At 37.4% G+C, this 20,501-nt stretch overlaps 1 protein-coding gene across 1 annotated transcript in view; it reads right to left on the bottom strand.

The window, feature by feature from the left end:
• The window catches only part of LOC117172910 (protein unc-79 homolog), a 600,505-nt gene that overhangs the window by 1,357 nt on the left and 578,647 nt on the right, over window positions 1-20,501 (bottom strand). The gene's annotated exons all lie outside the window — the stretch shown is intronic.

The following is a 20,501-nucleotide window of genomic DNA, read 5'->3' as shown; positions in this document are numbered from 1 at the left end:
CCCGTTGTAACACAATAAAATTCATTTCATTGTACTACAGGTGGTTAAAAATTTAGAAGCACATTACTCATTTGAAGAAACTTAGAACTACAAGTAGAATTGGTCCCATTTCAATTAACCTGACAATGTTTGTATGCTTCCAGAGCTTTACGTGTAGTTCAATAAATTTCTGTTAATTCAGGTTAGGTGAGGTCAGGTTCTGTTGGGCAAAGTTATGTTAAATAAGTTTATATTAGGCAAGGCTTGATCCTTCACAATTGTGGACATGTTTTTGAAGTGAAAATTTGCATCACTGGCATTATTTTGAAATTTATTTGCCTCAGTGCATGATTTTTCTTCTTTTTTTGAGGTTATGGCTCAACCATAACGTGATAGGTGATTTTTGATACCGAATTTGAATTCAGCGCCCCAAAATCCAAAGGAATACGCGTGTCTTGTTACCAGATATATTTACGAAAAATTGTGAGTATCCACCTAGCGAAGACTTTTGCAATTGAATCTGTTGTGATATTCCAATTCGGCCATTAATTTTACACACGAAAATGTAAAATTCATTCTGTGAAATAATAAAATAAAATAAAATTCATTAGGGTGGCAGGTTTCGAAGACACGAAGCTCAAACTTCGTAGAATTTTATGGCGATTGAAGAAGCACAAGCCAGACACGTTACCAAATACCTAACACACATAGAATACTGTGGGTATTATTTTGGAGGTCAAATATTCCGTAGTTAAATAGCTAGTTGGTTGTAATGCGGGCAGGGAGCCCCCTATGGAGCTCCCCTAGCGCTCAAGCTATAAAGCCTATTGTGTCACACCCTTAAGTGTCACTATCAGTAGTTTATCCCAGACCTCTTAAAGAAGCTCAGCAAGTCAGTCACCGATGGCATTGTAGCTTCCTCAGGTTCCATAAAATAGGACCCAAGGGTTTGATGCCTGAGCCTTGCCAACGCCGGGCACTGGCATATTACGCGCAAGGATGTTTCATCATCTCTGCCACATCTCCTGCACTCCGTAGTGGGGTTATACCCCATTTTGTGCATATGGCAGTTTAAGTGGTTGTGCCCAGTGAGCATCTGAACCACTGTCCTTACGCCTTTCTTTGGCAAGCCCAATATTTTCCTGGCTCTGTCCATGATGCATGTATAGCCCGGGATATACTTCGTCTGTCGGCAACCCTGGACCTGCTCCCAGTATTTTCGGTGCTTAGTGCGAATCCAGCTTTTTATGGCAAAACTGATGCAGCAAGACGCTAGACCCAGCACCGGTTCCGGCCCTATGTATTCACCTGCCGCATCGCTTCTTGCTTAATGCCTTTTTGCATTCCCAAACTAGTTCAGATGTTATATCTGGTTTTCCCACTGCAGTTAGTGTCGCGTGGCTATCCGATCAGATCGTAATCTGTCTCGCAGCCGCGTTTTTCTCTAATAATATCTCAGCACTTCGAAGAACGGCAAGGACCTCTGCCTGAAAGACAGTAGCATGTCTCCCAAGCGGGACTACTACTTCTCTCCTCCTCGCACTGTCATGAATTCCCGCTCATGTCCCTCCCTCCCTCCCCCTTGAGCCATCCGTATAGCAGATTTTCCCTTGGAGTAGTGGGTTACCATGTTCTTTCCACGCATCCCTGCTTGGGATGTAGACGCGGAAAGCCTTGGTGAAGTCGAAACGTTTTGTTATTCTATCCTGCCTCATCTCAAGAATCGGCAGTGAGCTGATGTCACTCGGGAGCCTAGTGTGTCCTCTTAAGTCCTAGTGTGTCCTGTTAAGTCCTAGTGTGTCCTAGCTAGTCCTGTTAAACCCCTAAACGCTAGCGTTTGCTATCGCCGCAGCCTGTCCTGCATCGTTTTGAATTCTGCACGTGGCCGCCAGACCACAGCCGCATGAAGGAGCATCGGTTTAAGAACTGCGGAGTATAGCCATGCAAGCATGTCGGGCCCTATTCTCCACGTCAACCCAAAAGTTCTCCTACACATCCAGAAATTCATGACGAATTTCCTGCATTGCGTCTCCAGGTGCTTTGCTCAGGTCATTCTGCTATCTAGGATGAATCCCAAATACTTAACCGAGTCTGAGAAAGTCAGCCTCCCGCCAAAGAAAACAGGAGCGTCAACCTTCGGAATCTTGTAATTCTTCGTGAAAATGACCATTTTGGTCTTTTCCAGATTCACCGAGAGCCTTGAGCTATCGCACCAGTGCTCCGCGATGCGCAGCGCAGACCTTGTAAGGCCCATCAAGGTTTCCACATGAGCCCCCCTAACTAGGATAAAAAAGTCATCCGTATATCCCTAAGTATAATACCCCTTTTCATAGCCTACGCAGGAGACCATCCACTACTATGCACCACAGGAGAAGCGACAGGACACTAGACCTTAACTTAACTAGACAGTCACCCCATCTAGTTTTGAGTCTCCTCTGTAGTAACATATTTTCTCTCCAGCATATCAGCTGGTTTGGTACACCACACCTCAAAGCCTCCCGACAGATGACTTCTAGAGGGGTATTACTGAAGGCACACTCTATATCCAAGAACGTTCCCACAGCATACCCCTTTTGTTCCAACTGCTGCTCCAATTTTGCTAAAACAGCATGGAGTGCTGTTTCTACCGAGCAGCCTGCTTGAAAGGTATGCTGCCCTTTGTGTAGCGGTGAGGCCAAAAGTACCTCATCCCTGATATATCTCTAAACCGGCCTCTCCAGCGTCTTTAAAATAAAAGGCGTCAGGCTGATTGGTCTAAAGTCCTTTGCAGCAATGTAACCTTCCCTCCCGGGTTTTTGAATAAAGGCCACTCTACCATCCTTCCATGCCGACGGCACATGTTTTCGGATGATACTTGCCCTAAATAGCTTCGCCAGAGGAGAGATGACAAATTCTAGGCCTTTTTGTAAAAGCACCGGGTAGATGCCATCCGCCTCTGGTGATTTAAAAGGGCAGAAGGACCCCACAGTCCATTCCACCTTTTTGTTGTCTACAACCTTTGAGGCAAAACTCTAGTCGGCCCTCCTTAACTCTTGGCCCCAGTCTTCCTCCTCTAGGTCGGTTTGAATTCGCTGAAAACCCGGGAAGTGAACTTCCATCAGACGGTTCAGCGTTGCTTCAGCAAACTCGCCATTTTCGAGCCTTATGAGCCCAAGCCGAGCTTCTGGGGTTTTCGCTACGATTTTGAGGAGCCTTGCTGTTTCTGGAATATACTTCGATTCCTCACAGAAGCCCCTCCAGTCTTCCTGCTTATATCTCCTTAGATTTTTGTTGTAATCATACTGAGCCGTCTTATAGATGGCTTATTCTGAAAGCAACTTGGCTCTGTTTGCCCTATTGCACAACGCTCTTGTCTTTTTGCGGAGCGTCTCCAGGAGCGTATTCCACCATTATGCTCCTTTCTTAGACTTAACTGTGACTTAACTGTGTTTCTGACTTTTGAAACTGCTAGTTTACCTAGGTTTAGCTGAAACAGGATATATTTTTGGTCCGCGAGAGACTCCTCGTCAGAGACTCTCCAGTCCACTACCCTACTCCTCAGCCACTCTGAGCATAAAGTCAAATCGAGAACCTCACTCCTGTTTTTAATATGGAATGTGGGAGTATCACCTCGATTCAGAATTTCCATATCAGTGCCCGCTAGGAACTCAATTAAATTTCTTCCTCTGACGTTGATACTCGTGCTCCCCCACACCGTATGGTGAGAGTTCGCATCACATCCCAACAGCAGAGGAATTCTGTACTTCTGGCAGTGCTGAATTAGAATCTCTACCTCTCTGGAAGGCGGGGATCCACCCGCATTGCCAGGGTAATACGATGAGGCAATTGCAACCTCTAGTTTTTCCCCACTTCCACCCCTGAGCCTCACCTTGATAACAGTAAGATCCCTGAAACAAAACTTAGGCACTAAAATCGCGAAATCTTGAGCGGACCCTTATAAATGGAGCCACACCCTGACAGGCCGCTAATCGTTTCCCTGTATAACCAGCCTCATCTTTTCTCGCCGCTTCCAGTGGATTACACCCTACGGAGCCTTCCACTTTATGCGGTGGGTTGAAAGAGGGTCCCGGAACGATAACCTCATTGATTTTTAAAATTATTTTGGCCTTTGTTCATAATAGTCTCACGAAAAGCTAGGGAATTAGAAAATACCCCCTGCAGAGTTCCGCATGCAGAGGGCAGGTCTAAATACTATGGGCTTCGACCTGGTGTCCCAAAGTCCCCGTTCAGACGCTTCCTTTGTGACAGCACCTGTCCGACAAAATGGTTGAACATAGCTGTCAATTTTCTCGCATTAAGAATCAAAATGCTCCAAAATTCGAGGATAAAGGCATCAGGAAACAACGAAAATGAGAGACGCTTTCGTATTCACATATTATTTGATTAATTATTCTAAATTTTTAATTAATTATAAATAAAAAATCGTACAGTTTCCGTCAGGTTAAAATCAATGATCTTTAGTCAAGTTAAAAATTTCGATGTAATTTCCAATCACAGGAAAGTGATTTCACTGACGCATGGTAGTTTTACATGCTGCGACTGAATTTTCTCTTCTGAATGTAAAGTTCGTATGAGGGAATGGGTCATTTTGTTTTTATGGAGTGTTTAATATTACACCGTTGTTCGAGGGTCCTTTTATTTGCATCACTAGAGGATGTAATTTCACACACTTTTGCCAAATCAAACAGTGAAGTGTTTGATCTTTACCATGATACAATATGTAATTTTCCGAAACTTTGTAATTTTGCACAAATCTTATTTTCAGTACAGGGATTAAAAATAAAAATGTCACTGAGAGAATGTCACGGAGAAATTGCAATAGTTTTTTTTTGCAACGTTAAAATAGTCCATCGACGTATCAGTTGTATGCTGCTACTGAAAGAAGATGTACTTGAAGTCGCCTTATTGACAGGTATTGCTTTTTTAAATTTTGAATGCTGCAAAAATAACTATAGCAATTATTCCGGGACATGCTTACGGGAAATTTAACGTAGAATCCGAATTGCAATAAATTAAAGGTTCTTCTTACAGTTTTTTTACGTTTTTCTTGCATGATACGAAAGGGATACTATGTAGATTAGGGTGGTCCAAAAATGCACGGTAAAATTTTTTTGCATACCAAAGGGAAATGACCCCCCCCCCCCGCCATTTTATTTCAAATCCGAAAAAAGAAACTCCCTAATTGTTTATTTTTTTATTTTAACAGGTGCCGGTTGTAACTTGAAGTTTCCCATGTAAAATGAATGGGGAAAAATCACTTTTTTGAGTTTTTAGAATAATTTTTTAGGTTTTGAAAAAATGTGACGAGAAAGTATGGTGGCTTGTAGAAAATTATCCAACGAAGAATTGCATCTATCAGACATATTGGTTTCATACCTCTAACGCACCCCCAAGAGTACCTGAAAACTACCTTTAAAACCAATAATGTCAATTTTTCATAAAATCGACCTTTTGAACACTGTATTTTCGTATTTTTTTACTTAAAATTATTAATATTGGTCTGGTGGATATATTTATTAACATTGGTTAATTAATTTTCAATTTTCTAAACAAATGGAATTAAATCACATTTTCCGTTAAGAAAATATACTTGATAAATCAAAATCCTTATCTCTGCTGTAAAATGGTCACTTTACACACTTAATTTTGCGCAACTCAGGCCATTGTTTTTGAATATCTGGAGAATATTTTGCGACAGGAAAAAGTTGAAAGAGCGAGAAATTTTTTTGGTTGTAAAACTCGATCCGACAAGGGACACTTTCATGAGAAGCGCCCATGTAAGAGCTGTATAGGCTGTATACGTAACTGAAATTTACGAAATTACGTTGCTGAAAATGAAATTTCATAACTTTTATAAAAAATTTAGTAAATTTTCATTTAAATTCAGAGGTGGTTTCTGAAAATGACTCATATTTTCCTAAAATTTCTGAATGGTAACAGAAACATAAGTTATCGTGATGTAAAGAAATGCGCACTTGCATGCACACTCATCGCTTCTCGAGCGCGTGCGGCTAGCAGACGAAGCATGGAGGCTGAGTATTGGTGGTAATTGGCGTTTTCAAAAGATTTTGTTGTGATTTGTTACTTGAGGGGGGCATTTTATTCTTGAATATCATTTTTCGACACATGACACCCTATAAAAACCTGGTAAGTAAAAACGAACCTGGCTAAAATTTTCCGGTAACTTTAGTTTCTTTCTCCACAAGATTACTTTTTTGACTTATAAATTTGATTATTTTTTTGAAAATTCCACAATCTTGTTGAAAAGACATCCTTTCTGGTTGAAGATTTAATTTTCGTGTTAGAAATTCAACTAATTTCATACAAAATTCACTTATTCTTTTGAATCTCATATTAGAATGCTAAAAAGTCAAACAAAAATCTTTTTTTGGTTGAAAATTCAACTACTTTTCGAAAATTTGGCTTTTTATCAAAAAAATGTATTTCCTCTTCTCTGTTAAAAATTTAACTGTTTTGTTGAAAATTTATATTTTTGGGTTGGAAATGCATCTATTCTCATAGGCAATTTTTGTCATTCAAAACTCATATTTTTATACCGAAAAGTGAAACTAAAATCTTTTTTGCATCAAAATTCAACTATTTTTTTATCATTTGTCTTTGATTTAAGCATTCATTTATTTTAGTAGACATAAAACCTTTCTTGGATAAAAATTCAACTGCTTTTATTAAAATTCAACCATTTTTTCAATAAGTTGCCGTTTTTTATTAAAATTTCAAATGTTTCGTCGAAACATCGTATTTTTGGTTTAAAAATTTAAGTATAATTATCGTGGAAGATTTACTTCTTGCTGAAAACTTAAATTTTTATGTAAAAATGTAAAAATAAAGTCTTTTTCGAATGAAAATTCAATTTTATTTTAATGCGTGTATTGTATAGAGACATTATTGTTTAGTTAATTAATTTCAATATAAATTGGCAGTATATATTTGTCTTAAAAATAAAAATTAAAGTAATACTATATACGAACGAAGTTTACATGTAAATAACTATGATATATAATATACTCAATATATTGAATATAAAAAAATTCGTATCATAAAAGATGGGCTTTGATTATTTATTTAATATAATGAGTATATACATATAACATAGATACTTAAGAAGTGGTTAGTCTTAACTTCAGTTATATTTTCTTCCCATTTATATTCTTAGGACAAATATAGACTTCATGTTTTATATTAAAATAATGAACTAACACAAATTTTCTAACCTCTAGGAATTTTCAGTTACAGTAACTGAAAATTCCCAAACTGCAATATAATTTTGTGATACATGTGACTGGAGTTCCATGCAGTTGCCGTTGCTGAAATTTCTGTTACAATTTTAGAATATTTAGAAACGGTTTTTGCATTAAGCTTTAGTGACGTGTCTCTGAAAATTCCTACAGAAATTTCTAACAGTGCATATAGTATTCTCAGCAGTCATCCTTGAGCTGTGGTTGAAGCCGCAACTCATAAAGTGCTCCGCCAACTAATCATAATTTTTCCCAAAGGGAAGTGGTTAGTTTATTCTTGACGACTCACTTTATTATATCGGTATAGAATTAACAAGTTAAGAAAGTGGTCCAACTGCTGCTAGCTATATAAAGGTTATCTATAAGCTAATCATAAAGCTATATAAGCACTGTACTTATGAATTTTTCGGCAGTCAAAATGAAAATGAGATTCAAAACACAACTTGTCAAGCCTCCAGTCTCCAACTCGAAACTTCCTCGTTGAGCCAAGGCAGAAGAGGGTGAAGCGTCATGGTAATATACTATCAGACATCATTCGCACAGTTTTTTGTTGGTTAACAAATTGTGGAAAAACTAATGCAGTGGTTTCTTTAAAAAAAATATATATATAAATTTTTAGAAAAAATGAACCTAGTAATCCTAATCCAAACTCTAAATTTATTTCTAATTACATCGCTTGTGAAAAGCAGGACAATGTTAGAGCCTTCTTCTGCATGGGTAGACATGTTCTTGTTGACTGTTTCTGCTTATGTCAGACATATACTCGCATTACTAAACATCCAATTCGGCAAAATTTTAATTTATTACCTCTTTTTCGGCAAGATGAGATCTAATAGTTATTAAAATACTAATAAGAAAAGACTTTATAACTTTTAAGACGCTGAAACACAGTTTGATACTGTTAATTTGAGACTTGCACAGCGTTTTTTTCAAAATGGGATACGACAATTTATCAACGTATATGTAATGAAATTGAAAACAATAATATTATGATAAAAATTCTTGAAGAATTAGTAAATGAGAAAATAAAGAATTCGCAGATTAGTATCCAGCAAGATCTATCGCTACACAACGCTGAACTCAAATGCTCAACTAGATGCTCCACTGGACGCACTAGAAAATGAAGTAAAGAAAGATATAGCAGCCATAAAGGTTGCATAAACCTGACATAAATTATTCATGTCGTTCTGTGATAATGCGTGGAATAGATGAAATACAGCAGGCAGACTTCGTTAAAATATAACCATATTCTCAAAAGAATAAGGGTGTCAAATACCTGCTGACTCTTATCGATATATTTCCAAAGTATGCCTGGACAGATTCCGCCAAAGGCAAAAGTAGATATGATATTTTTGAAGCCAAGAAATCCATATTTTTATAGGGACGAGTTTCAAAAAACTTGCGCACTCATCAAGGTGAAGCGTTTTACATCTCGGAATTTTAAATTTAATGTGAAAGTATAGCATGAACTGTACTCAACTTACAGTAATTTCAAAACATCTATAATTGATGCAACATTTCCAGGAAAAACGAAAAATTAATTTCGAAACATCAAAAATTCAAAGTTATTTACAAATGTTGAATCAGCAAGTATAAGATCTCCAACTGGACAACTGAAATCTTTACAATAGATTGGATTATGGCAAGTAAACTATTAGCATATTAACTAAAGGACTTTAAGAATCAACCCGCTGTTGGTGGCTTTTATCAAGAGGAACTTTTAAGAGTCAAGTATCTAGATATTTATCTTGTGAAAAAGTCCAATAGCTTGAGTTCAAACAGTTCAAATTAAATTTATGTTAAAATAATGATAAGATAATGTTGAAGTAACATTAAGCTACGTTACCCTATCTTTAAGGTAACGTTAAGCTAACGTTAGAGTAAAATTAAGCTTACGTTAAATAACCTGAAATTTATGTCGAGTTAACATTAGGCTAACTTTAAAGTAATGTTAGGCTAACGTTAAAGTTACGCCAATCTAACGTTACAGTAACATTAAGCTAAATTTAAAGTAATGTTAAGTTAACGTTAAAGTAAGGTTAACCTAACATTAAAGAAACGCTAAGCCAAAGTTAAAGTAACGTTGAAATAACGTTCAAGTAATGCTGAGCTAACGTTAAAGTAACGTTAAGCTAACGTTAAAGTAATCTTAAGCTAACGTTTGTGATGTTGCGCAACTACTACAATTTACAAATTAATTTCCATATGAATACTTTTAAATCATAAGCTCTCGTGTTCATACGGAGTTTCTCCATTTTATTTTATGTTTGAATAATTGATCTTGTCACTTAATTTTATAATTGTCTTTATTTTAATTTTCAAGAATTCAGGGCAGCTCTTAATTTTTTAATTCCACGGTCTCCAGCGAGAGTCGTAAAGGCTTCCACCAGCCACGCAATAGATCTATTGAAACTGCCGCCACGTCCAGCTTTAAAAAATCTTGACATCTTCAGTCCCTTCGAATTCCTGGATTTTTCTTGAATATTTTTCTGAAATCCATTACAGAATAAACAATTTTGCTAATAAGAGATAGAATGGATATAACTTTTTTTTGTTACCTGAGATCCAAGGTACGTTCGTGGTGAGGATACACCGAGGCGGTTACAACAAAATACAAAGTAAAAATAGGTCACCTCGCCTAACTATTATATCTGCCAATGTTTCTCTTTTCATAACATATTTCTTGGCTTTCTATAACTTTTTTCTCTCTTTTTATCTGAAGTATACAAGAATTCAATCAATACTTGAGATTGAAAAAGATTGGCATTAATGCCAGAAAATAGCCGGCTCTGATAGCATAATTGGGATAATTAATGCATCTCTCTCCATCCCCTACAAAAGAACTCGGAATCTCCCTCTCCCTCTTAACGGCGTCTGTTAAGAACAAGCGAAGAGAAGGCAGGACGATAGGATGGACGAATCTGAAGCGGATCTCATCAGCTATATTTCTTCCGACCGTAGAGAGTTCTGTTATTCCAACGACAAAGTTGCAATCTTCCTCTTTACTTTCGTGGACTCGAAGTGTTAACATGAAGCACTGAAAATATTTCCGGGATTGTCTCAGGCAGGAATCCGAGTTCTCAATAGTGTAGTCAAGCTGCTCTAATATTTTATTTTGGTCTACCTTTTTAATGCATTTTCGTAACGCCTTAACTAAATCATTATCCTTAATTGTTTTAAAAGTGATGGATAACCTGTATGTATACATTTTTCATTATATTCTGAATTGCCGAATACCGAATTAATTGTCAAGATTTCTAACTAACGAATTTCGATCTCACATCAACGAGCGATGTAGTTTATTATGATGAGACACTTTTATAATGAGGGAACCCAATGCTTTTTACAGTTTAATGATCCCTTTATAATCTTGAGATCTACTGCCTTTTATAATGTTCAGACCGAATGCCTTTTATAATATTAAAACCCATTGTCTTTTATAGTGTTGTGATACAATCCCTTTTAAAATGCGGAGACCCAATGCCTTTTATGATGTTAAGAACCAGGGCCATTTATAATGTTGAGACCCTTCCTTCATAAAATATCAATTCCCTTGTGTTAAGAGCCCTTATCAATCTAAGGTTCCATTTGTTTTCAGTCGACGGTTTCTCTTTTGCATTTTAATTTGCGTGATTTTGGCTCAAAAAGCTAAGTTCTATTAATTATTTAAATTGTTTCTCTCAAGAACTTATTTAAAAAATTTCAGTTAATTTAGTTTAATTAAAGTTCCTTGTGAGCTATTTAAAAATACCGCCAAATTTGAGTTCTGATTAGAAAAAGTACCAGTAGAATTTTTAGCCCATAGTTGTAGGGCAGGTTCTCCAGATTGTTTACATGCAAAGCTGTGTTTACATTTTATTTTTATTTCGCCTTCAAAGAAGATAGTTTATATTGTGTATTCTTACTTCTCGTGTTTCTTAACATGTGATGGTACCTCTAGCTCTAAACAGTATTAAGTATTTTTGTATTGCTCTTATTGACGAATGACCTTTTCGTGGTTCGTATATATGGAGAAGAATATGCAATCACCTTCCTGGATATATAATTCAAATGAGAAAGATCTTATTTGCCAGTTAGAAGTAAGAAATCTTATCAAATTGATACGTTCTGTAGAAACCCTATAGACAAACATACTGAATCTCAGTTCAATGTCTATAGTGATTTCAATTATCGTTGAGAACCAATTTATAACCCTCTAGACCCCACTTTAACTTACGCGGATCGAATAAATTAAATCCCTCGCGTCATACATATACTACCTCCAGAGGAGTGGTCGGGAAACGTTTTGCTTAGTGTTTTGGTATGGTCTGGCTCGTCCCGATTTAATTTTTTCTCTACTTTTTGATCTATTCATGGACGGCAGTGCGAGTGAGCTTACTCCAGCAAGGGTATTTTGTCCACAGGCATGTCAAAGTAAGGAAATTTAGATACTTTTAATTTTCCAACTAGTGATTTATAAATAGCATTATCAGCATCTACAAATTTTTTCGATTCCAATGATGTATTACTTGCCTAGAAAATTTAAAATTTACAGAAGTTTAATATCCAGAAACTTCAGCTTAATAGTCAATTCAATACTAAATACTTCTGAAATTTTTAAACCTAATAGACAAAATACATGAATTTGAAGTCGGAAAAATATGAAGATTTCAAATATATTATCTCTAAATCACTGATCGCAAAATAAAAAATGTTTTGGTCTGTCCAATTTTGCAGGCACCTGACCAGAAAGTAGGTCGTTGGTCAGTCCGGTCAGAGCACTTTGAGTTGGTCAAGAGCGTGCCGACCACTGCCCTAAAAAACATTTTCCCCTTGCCGTCCGTATCATAACTTTGCGGACCCCTACCGCCGTCGTATGCTTGTCGTATACGACAATGTATATCACTCACAGGCGATGCATGAATAATCTTTCCCCTCTCATGCAGTGCGAGGACCCTTATCTCGATCGCTTTTCACTGCCTGTCTGTGAAGCCATTCCCTCGTTCCCATCTTCACCTTGACTATAGCGGCCCCCCATCTTTTAACCCCATGCTCGCCTAAGAAAGTATGCCCAAACGGAGTAATAAAGATTCCTGCGCTCGTAATGAGGACACTGACGCATTTTAAATGCAAATTCATGACGGTCGAGACTTGATACCCTTTTGCTATACTGACTTGATGAGGGAGATTCCATTTTTCCTATGGAGTAGGGAATTTTTAATTTCCTAAAAACTAGAGAATAAATGCCTCGTAACAATTCTGACCCACCGATACCTGTAGAGAATACTACTTCTTCAAATCCCAATTCTATCATATCCCCCCCCCCCCCCCCCCCCCCCCCCCCCCAATATTAGCCCTTAGGCTTCTGTTGCCATCCTAATTGAAGCACTTGACGAACCATTTTGATCAGATATCCAAGAAATTAACCCTTATTTGTACCTACCCTGATAAACCGAAGGACATCTATGTAAACAAGCTTTATCCTTCAATGCCTACCTCAGCTTACTACCTTTCTGAAATCCCTAATCAATCTCCATACCTTCCTGGTCCTCAGCTCTTAATGTATTTGATATTTGAAATCGTAGGAAGACAAATGAAAGCATCAAAAGATAGTGGAACTTCACGTTCTTTCATAGGCCTGTATGGTTTAAAAATAATAAAAGATTTAAATCTAGCAACCATCTATAGAAGAAGTCGATTACAAGCGGTTAACATTCAAATAGAACTAGTTTTTCAAGAAGTAATAGCTCCAGTTGAAAATATTCGACTGAAATTTGTTCTTTTAAATTCCAAATGAAATCTTTTGAAAATTATTGTGGGCTTAGGGAAACTACTGTAGAAAAAGATATGAAACTTCTGACACAACAATTCCCAGAACTATTTGGAAAATCTGAGTGAATATATTCAACTAAGCATATCATAGATGTAGGGAATTATCCACCTATAAAACAGCGTTACTATTTATCATCCGCTTAAATTAAGGATGATATAGTTGTACAATTTAGTAAAATTTAGCTGACCACATTATTTAACACTCGAATAGTGGCAGGTAAACATCAATAGATAAGGCTGAAAGACCGAAAAGGTAATTACGGCTTCTGCCTCGATTTTCATAAAGTCGCCGCGGTTACTTTAATGGTACTAATGTACCCACTTTTGATGGTAGGCCACTCGAAAACGCACACGCAACACCAGGTGATTTGTAATCGGCACACCTGGGTCGACTAATACCAAAGTGACATGTAGGTGGCTACTCTTTTTGAACGTTAGCGGAGCAAATCCTCGCGATATAAGAGGCACATACCAAACAGAAAGCAATCAGTTTTTCTCAGTTCCCTTGTCGAGTAATTTTGTACACTGTTTCCAGTGGTGAATAAGGAAAATCAAACAATGCAGGGTTTCAGGGTACTACCGAGACCCGTCCTGCAGAGTCATCAACTACAACCAGCCGCCTTTAGTCAGCGGCAGCAGAGTCGTGAATCTATCCATCAGTTCACTTTTCTCTCTCCACGGTGTACACCGATAAAGCTGCCGACCCTTGCATCAATCTCGGTGTAGGGGGTTGGTATTTGTCTGGCCGGTTGGATCTCAGGTTTCGATGTTTTCGAACCATTATTGTGGGACTGATAAGATATTGAATTCCCAAATAGTATGTTTTGCTGAATCACATAGTTGCCACGCTACCGATTAAGTATTAGCCCGCTAAAACAAAGATTTAGCGGACCTTTTATATGATCTCTTTTAGTCTATCCTCGCCGCACGACTGATTAGGCCGCGGGAATTAATTATTGTCTTGTAATTGAGTTCTTTAACCAAAATTTCGCTTGACTTCAAATGATAGGGCCGCGTAAAACTGTATTGTTTGTATCCGATTGAATATGTCGCTTATCATGTTTGCAGTATGTTTTATTTCGAGTACTCAGACTACGAGTATTAATTAGTTTGTTCCGACTGACTAGGTTTACAAAAATTATGATTCGATTCAAATGATAAGGCCGCGTTGATCCATATTATTTTGTTTTCAATGAAATATGTCGCTTATGACTATGATTATATATGCCATGATATAGCCACGTCGATTTTTACGTGAGACGCTAAACACCATGTCTTTATTCGGACGTTTGGGCCTCGAGAATTGATTACTTCGTCTCCGATTGGGTAGCTGAATAGAAACTGTGTGTTACCTTCAAATGATAGTGCCGCCTTGATTGATATTATTTTGCTTCCGACTAAGTATGTTGCTCGTTACCATTTCTACCTTAAAACGGTTGGGCCGCGGAAATTCATTGCCTCGTCCCCGATTGAATAGGTAAATAGAACTTGTGTGCTACCTTTGAATAATAGGGCAGCAAGAGTTAATGTAATATTTTGTTTCCGACTAAGTACATTATATGAAACTATGTTCGCCTTCAAGAGATTAGTCAGCGTAAATATATCAACTTGCTCTTCTCTGATTAGGACATTTGTATTTATTAATTTGTTTTCGAATGGTTAGGTTTTTAAGCCAATTCATCACGACCACACAGCTTTAGGTTTAGAATAATTATTCAACGTGGAACTTGTGATGAATCTCCGTGTCCAAAGTGTATCTTGCGCTCTGCATGGCGCTGCAATCAATTATTTCAGCAATTAGATCGCGCGTGATAATAAAGATATTATTATACGTTACGATTAATAAAAGAGTTTATATGTTAATTGGTATCTACTTCTTAAACCCCTGTGTCTTATCGATAAAGATATTCATAGGTCCTGAAACGAAGCCTCATGATTTTGTTTTGCAGCGATCTCAGACTTTCGTCTTACCCGCTGCTATTTTCTTATCACAAGTGTGGCACACAGTAGCTTCCTTGTAAACAGACTTGTGCTCACGTGTAAGAAGGCCCATAGGAATAGAGCATATGGAGACTGATTCAAAAGTTTTCAGCCAATTGCTTCAATTCCTTAGTCAACAACTTAGAAGGGTCTGCACCTTCAGTATAGGAATGATAGTCAGACAATAAATCATTATAGCTGCAATTCAAATAACAGCCTGTACTGAAGTTTTCATGGTGTTGGACAAACTTGGTATTAGCCACATTTTACTGCGGGTTTTCAGCCAATGTAAGTAAACATTCACAGTCGGGATAGAATATAAAGAGGACCTTTCCTCTTTTATTGTAATTTCTAAATTCTACAAAGTTCATTGTGAGTTCGGGTAGATTAATTTTATAATTGTTTACGGTCGGAAAATATGCTACGTGGATGGGCAATTTTTTTTAATCATAGAATAGTAATGACATTCCTCGCAAATATATGTTATGATGGTGTATTTTGATAGTTACTTACTAATTATCAAGACCCTCGTCAATGTAGTGATTTTGAATATGAATACGGTAATTGTGTTGTTCCCCCTTTTCAGATGTTAGATGTAGAGGAATAATAGTATCATTAAACTTTCTTTTACTTAGAGCTGGTAAAGATGAGTGTCGGTCTGGACGTGACTCCATTGACTCATAAGAGGATTATTCGCGTTGATTTAAAGTTCAGGCGATCAAGACACACTCAGTTCTGTCGGGCAGTCGATGGAGATGCCTCAAGTTCATGGTAGGTTATCGGCGATGATCTGCTTTAAAAGATCAAAATATTCCTTCAAACGTTTTTAGCCGCGATTATACGTACACGACTAATCGCCTACAGAACCAGAAGCACAAAACTTATCGTCTAAACTTTTTATCGTGTTTGTGCCGTGCGCTATTCTTCGAGCATTTTTCTCTCGAAAAGAACGCTGGGTTGTCACAAACTAGTAACTATTTTGAATACACATTTCGACAATTTGGATGCTTCTGACTCGCGCGTACTATACGTGTTCTATTAAGTAGTGAATATCAGAAATTAATCCCCAAAACAGTTTTTTAAAATCTACATTTTAACAACAATTTTTTTTACAATGAAAATTTTGACTACTTTTAATTAAAAAATTAATTTCTAATCAGCCATCAAAGATTAATTAATGAAACTTTCCGGATTCATTTTTGAATATCTATATTTTCATGAAATATTACAAACTTAAAATTATTTATTAGCCTATTGTTAATTAACTTCTAAGTAAACGCGCCGGGCGCAATCAGTAAAGCACGCGGCCGAGTGTCTCAGAGTTTCTCCAACTCTGTTCGGTAGTAATAAAGAAAAATAATTAAAAATACTTTTATTTAATCTATTTTATTTTTTAAACATAATATAAGGATCCCTCTTTTGATCGTCTTTCATCTCATCAACTTGTGGTTCAGTCTCGTCAGCACTAGGATATTTATTTACTTGTTACTCGCAAGAATTATTGGGTTTACGGCCCAGATAGATAGCCTTCTCACACGAATTGCACATATAACAGCCGATAAAATCTTTAAAATCACTAGCTCGATTGACTGTAATTAAAACTAAATTTTTAATAACGAATTTGTGACTTTTTTATTCAAAGGATTACAACATTTATTTACCCAGCCCATTTTAGATGCCTAGCAATATTAGAAATTTCAGTAAAAATTAGAACTGAACGCAAATTTATATAATGACAGCTCCTGTAAGAAATTTTTTTTAACTCATGTACATATAAACTCATTTGACAAATAAACTGAAATGACTAATAAAATTCATTTGTTCTTTACGTGCAAACGCAAATAACAAAAGAAGATCGCAACAAAGCGTGTTTTCTTTAGCTGAAGATGGAGCTCTTCTTATTAAGGGTGTTGGTTCAATCCGACTTTGAATTTTTTTTTAATAGGTACGGCATTGATTGTAGAGATTCACGGATCTTCCAAAGGGCAGGGTCTTGAAGATGGTGTCCTCAAATTTTGCGAAATACGTTACGAAATGGAGCGAAAAACTAAGAAAACTGACATGCACTGTCTGTGTTTTTGTAACTGTATTTGTGATCAATCATCAGGCTAGCTTCTACCTTCACTCTATACGCGGAATCGGAGCGTACTTCGTTATCGTCCGTGGGACAAGACACAATTCTTAAAGGGGAAAACCTCTTCTGGACATTGACTTTTTGGTGAGACTATCATCAATCGATATTACTTAAAAAATAATAAAACACGTGTCCTGGATTTTTTGGTCCCTTATAAGAACTATCAACGTTTGTAAATCACATCAGCCGAGGGTGCAGAAACTGTGCCCGTTCGCTCGCGTGAACTCTCAACAAGATCCGCTGGTCTAGTGGCCCATAGTCTGACTGTTGACCACGCTGCCGTGGTCAACATTTTTGCGGGTGTTACATTTTTGCGGGTGATAATCGTCATGGATTATCACGTAGCTGGGTGATGCAGTGTTCACTGCAGCCACGGAAGAAACAAGAATTTATCAAATTTATGCGTTTGCAGATGTTATTTTCAAAAAAGTCCATTTCAATGTTTTTGTAGGAAATTGTATTGACATTTTTTGTTTTTATTTCCCAATTGAAAACTGCCTCATCTTTAGCTGATTCTCATTTCTTCCGTCGCTGTAGTGGATACTGCGTTACCCAGCTACGTGATAATCCATGACGATTATCACCCGCAAAAATGTAAAAAAATTACGATTATACAAATATATTATTCGAAAAGTGACTGCATGATATATACTAGGCAGTCTGATAAGTCCCTGAAAAATGAAACACGGAGACGTTTTTTTGGGCAAAGTCGGTTTTATTTTTCAACATACTCTCCTTTTAGGTCGATACAGCGAGTCCAACGATTTTCTAACTTTTTGATACCGTCCGAAAAGTACTCGATTGGAAGGTCTCCAAAATACGCCTCAGTTTCAGCCATGAGCTCCTCATTTGAGTAAAAACGCTTACCGGTGAGCCTTCTCTTCAGATTAGGGAACAAGTAATAGTCGCTGGGGGCCAGGTCTGGTGAATACGGTGGCTAAGGAATCAATTCGAAGCCGATTTCATGCAATTTTGTTTGTGCAACTAAGCATGAATGAACAGGCGCATTGTCGTGATGATAAAGCGGTTTTTTCTTCTTCAAATGCGGTCGTTTTTCGGCGATTTCGATTTACACTCGGTCCAATAATGATGAATAGTATGCTCCGGTTATGGTTTTACCTTTTTCAAGATAGTCCACGAATATTATGCCATGTGTATCCCAAAATACGGGGGCCATAACCTTTCCGACCCATTGTTGCATTTTTGGACGCTTCGGAGCACTTTGGCCCGGTGGAACCCACTGTTTTGCCTGTTGAGTTGAATCAGGAGTGTAGTAGTGGATCCAGGTTTCATCCATGGTTATGAATCGGCGCAAAAACTCGGTCGGCTTACGCGAAAATAATGCCAAATTCTGCTGGGAAGTTGTCACACGAATTCGTTTTTGGTCCACTGTGAGCAAACGCGGCACTCATCGCGCGCAGAGCTTCTTCATGTCCAAAACTGAATGCCCGATGTTGCCCACACGTTCCAATGATGTGCCTACAGCATTAGCTACCTCTCTCAATTTCATTTTGGGATCATTCAACATCATTTCATGGATTTTTTCGACATTTTCTTGTGTAGTGACCTCTTTTGGGCGCCCAGATCGTTCAGCATCAACTGTGCTCGTACAGCCACAACGAAATTCGGTAAGCCACTTATGAATCGTTCCAAACGACGGTTCAGAGTCCGAGTAATACTTATCAAGCTTGGCCTTGGTCTCGGATATCGTTTTCTTGCGAAGATAGTAGTGTTTAATCAAAACTCGAAACTCAGATTTTTCCATATTAAAAAAAAAACTCGGAGGTTAGTCGCTTCTCAGTGCTGTAACTTGTAAATGCGTAAACATAAATAGCTGAAGTTTTGACAGGCATCATTTGAAGGATCAAGCTGGACGAAAATGGTTCACATTAGTGAATACTAATGCCATCTCTTAGAATTTTCAGGTACTTATCAGACTGCCTAGTATTTCCCAGTAGTATCTTTTAAACGAATAATTTATTCGCCAGGGAAGCATTAAAAATTATTACTTGATATCTTAACAATACAAAAAAAAGTTGAGAAAAAGATTCGACCCCACGGCAGCGTGGTCAACAGTCAGACTGTGGTCCACTGGACCAGCGGATCTTGTTGAGAGTTTACGCGTGCGAACCGGTAGAGTTTCTGCACCCTTAGTTAATGTGATTTACAAACGCTCATAGTTCTTACATGGGACCGAAAAATCCGGGACACGTGTCTTATTAATTTTGAAGTGATGTCGATTTATGATAGTCTCATCAAAAAGGCAATGTCCCAGAAGAGGATTTCCCCTTTGAGAATTCTGTCTTGACCCACGGACGATAACGAAGTACGCTCCGATTCCGCGTATAGAGTGAAGGTAACAGCTAGCCTGGTGATTGATCACAAATACAGTTACAAAAACGTAGACAGGGCACGTCAGTTTTCTCTCATTTTCGCTCCATTTCGCAACGTATTTCGCAAAATTTGTGGATACTTTCTTCAAGACCTGGCCCTTTGGAAGAACCGTGAATCCCTAGAATTTTTCTATTATGTCAGAATTGTAAGTAAAAAAATAAATTGGCTAACGATTCCAATCTTTCAAATGCTGCCGTCTGTTACCCGCTGGTTTCTATCTTTCGCAAAATTCATATTTGTCGGGGAAATAATCATTTCCCCCAAAAAAATTTTCATTTTTCAACATTTTATTGAGCCGAGGATCTTGCAAAACCCCAGATATTCAATAAGTTTTCTTTCTTTCGTTCACAAATCCTTTGGAATAAATATATATGGAGTCAGTGCCGTACCCATTAAATAAAAATTCAAAGTCAGATTGAACCAACACCCTTAAATTAAAAAATAGTAGCTTACAAAATTATCAAGAAACAAGAAATATAAATGACACAGTTTTAAACAATTTGTATTTAAGTATTTTTTCATTTTCGCTGCCATATTTTAATAATAAAAATTATTTTATTTCATTGTTCCTTATATTATGTTTAAAAAAAATGAAATAATAATATTTTCAATTGTTATTCTTCTTTACGACCGACCAGAGTTGGAGAAAATCTGAGATCCTCGGTCACGTGCTGTACTGACAGTGCCCGGCGCGTGGCAATATATAAAAGAGGAGGGTCAATAAGGCCGGTATTTGGGCCATCTACAGATTTGCCTCAAATATGTTTTATTTTATTCATCTAACTAGGTCTCATAACCCCTTAAAAGGATTTTTCCTGAGAGTGATCTGATTTCAAGATATAGTTATTTTTATGTTCGTATTTTACATGGGTTTTCGCACTTTCATTCAAATCATGCTAAGTTTCACATTGTTAGTATTGCTCACGCAAGATCATACTTGGCCAAAA

The sequence above is a fragment of the Belonocnema kinseyi genome, chromosome 5, assembly GCF_010883055.1.
Source record: "Belonocnema kinseyi isolate 2016_QV_RU_SX_M_011 chromosome 5, B_treatae_v1, whole genome shotgun sequence".
Taxonomy (NCBI): domain Eukaryota; kingdom Metazoa; phylum Arthropoda; class Insecta; order Hymenoptera; family Cynipidae; genus Belonocnema; species Belonocnema kinseyi.
Note: the sequence above shows the minus strand (reverse complement) of the source record. Positions and strands in the feature narration are given on the sequence as shown.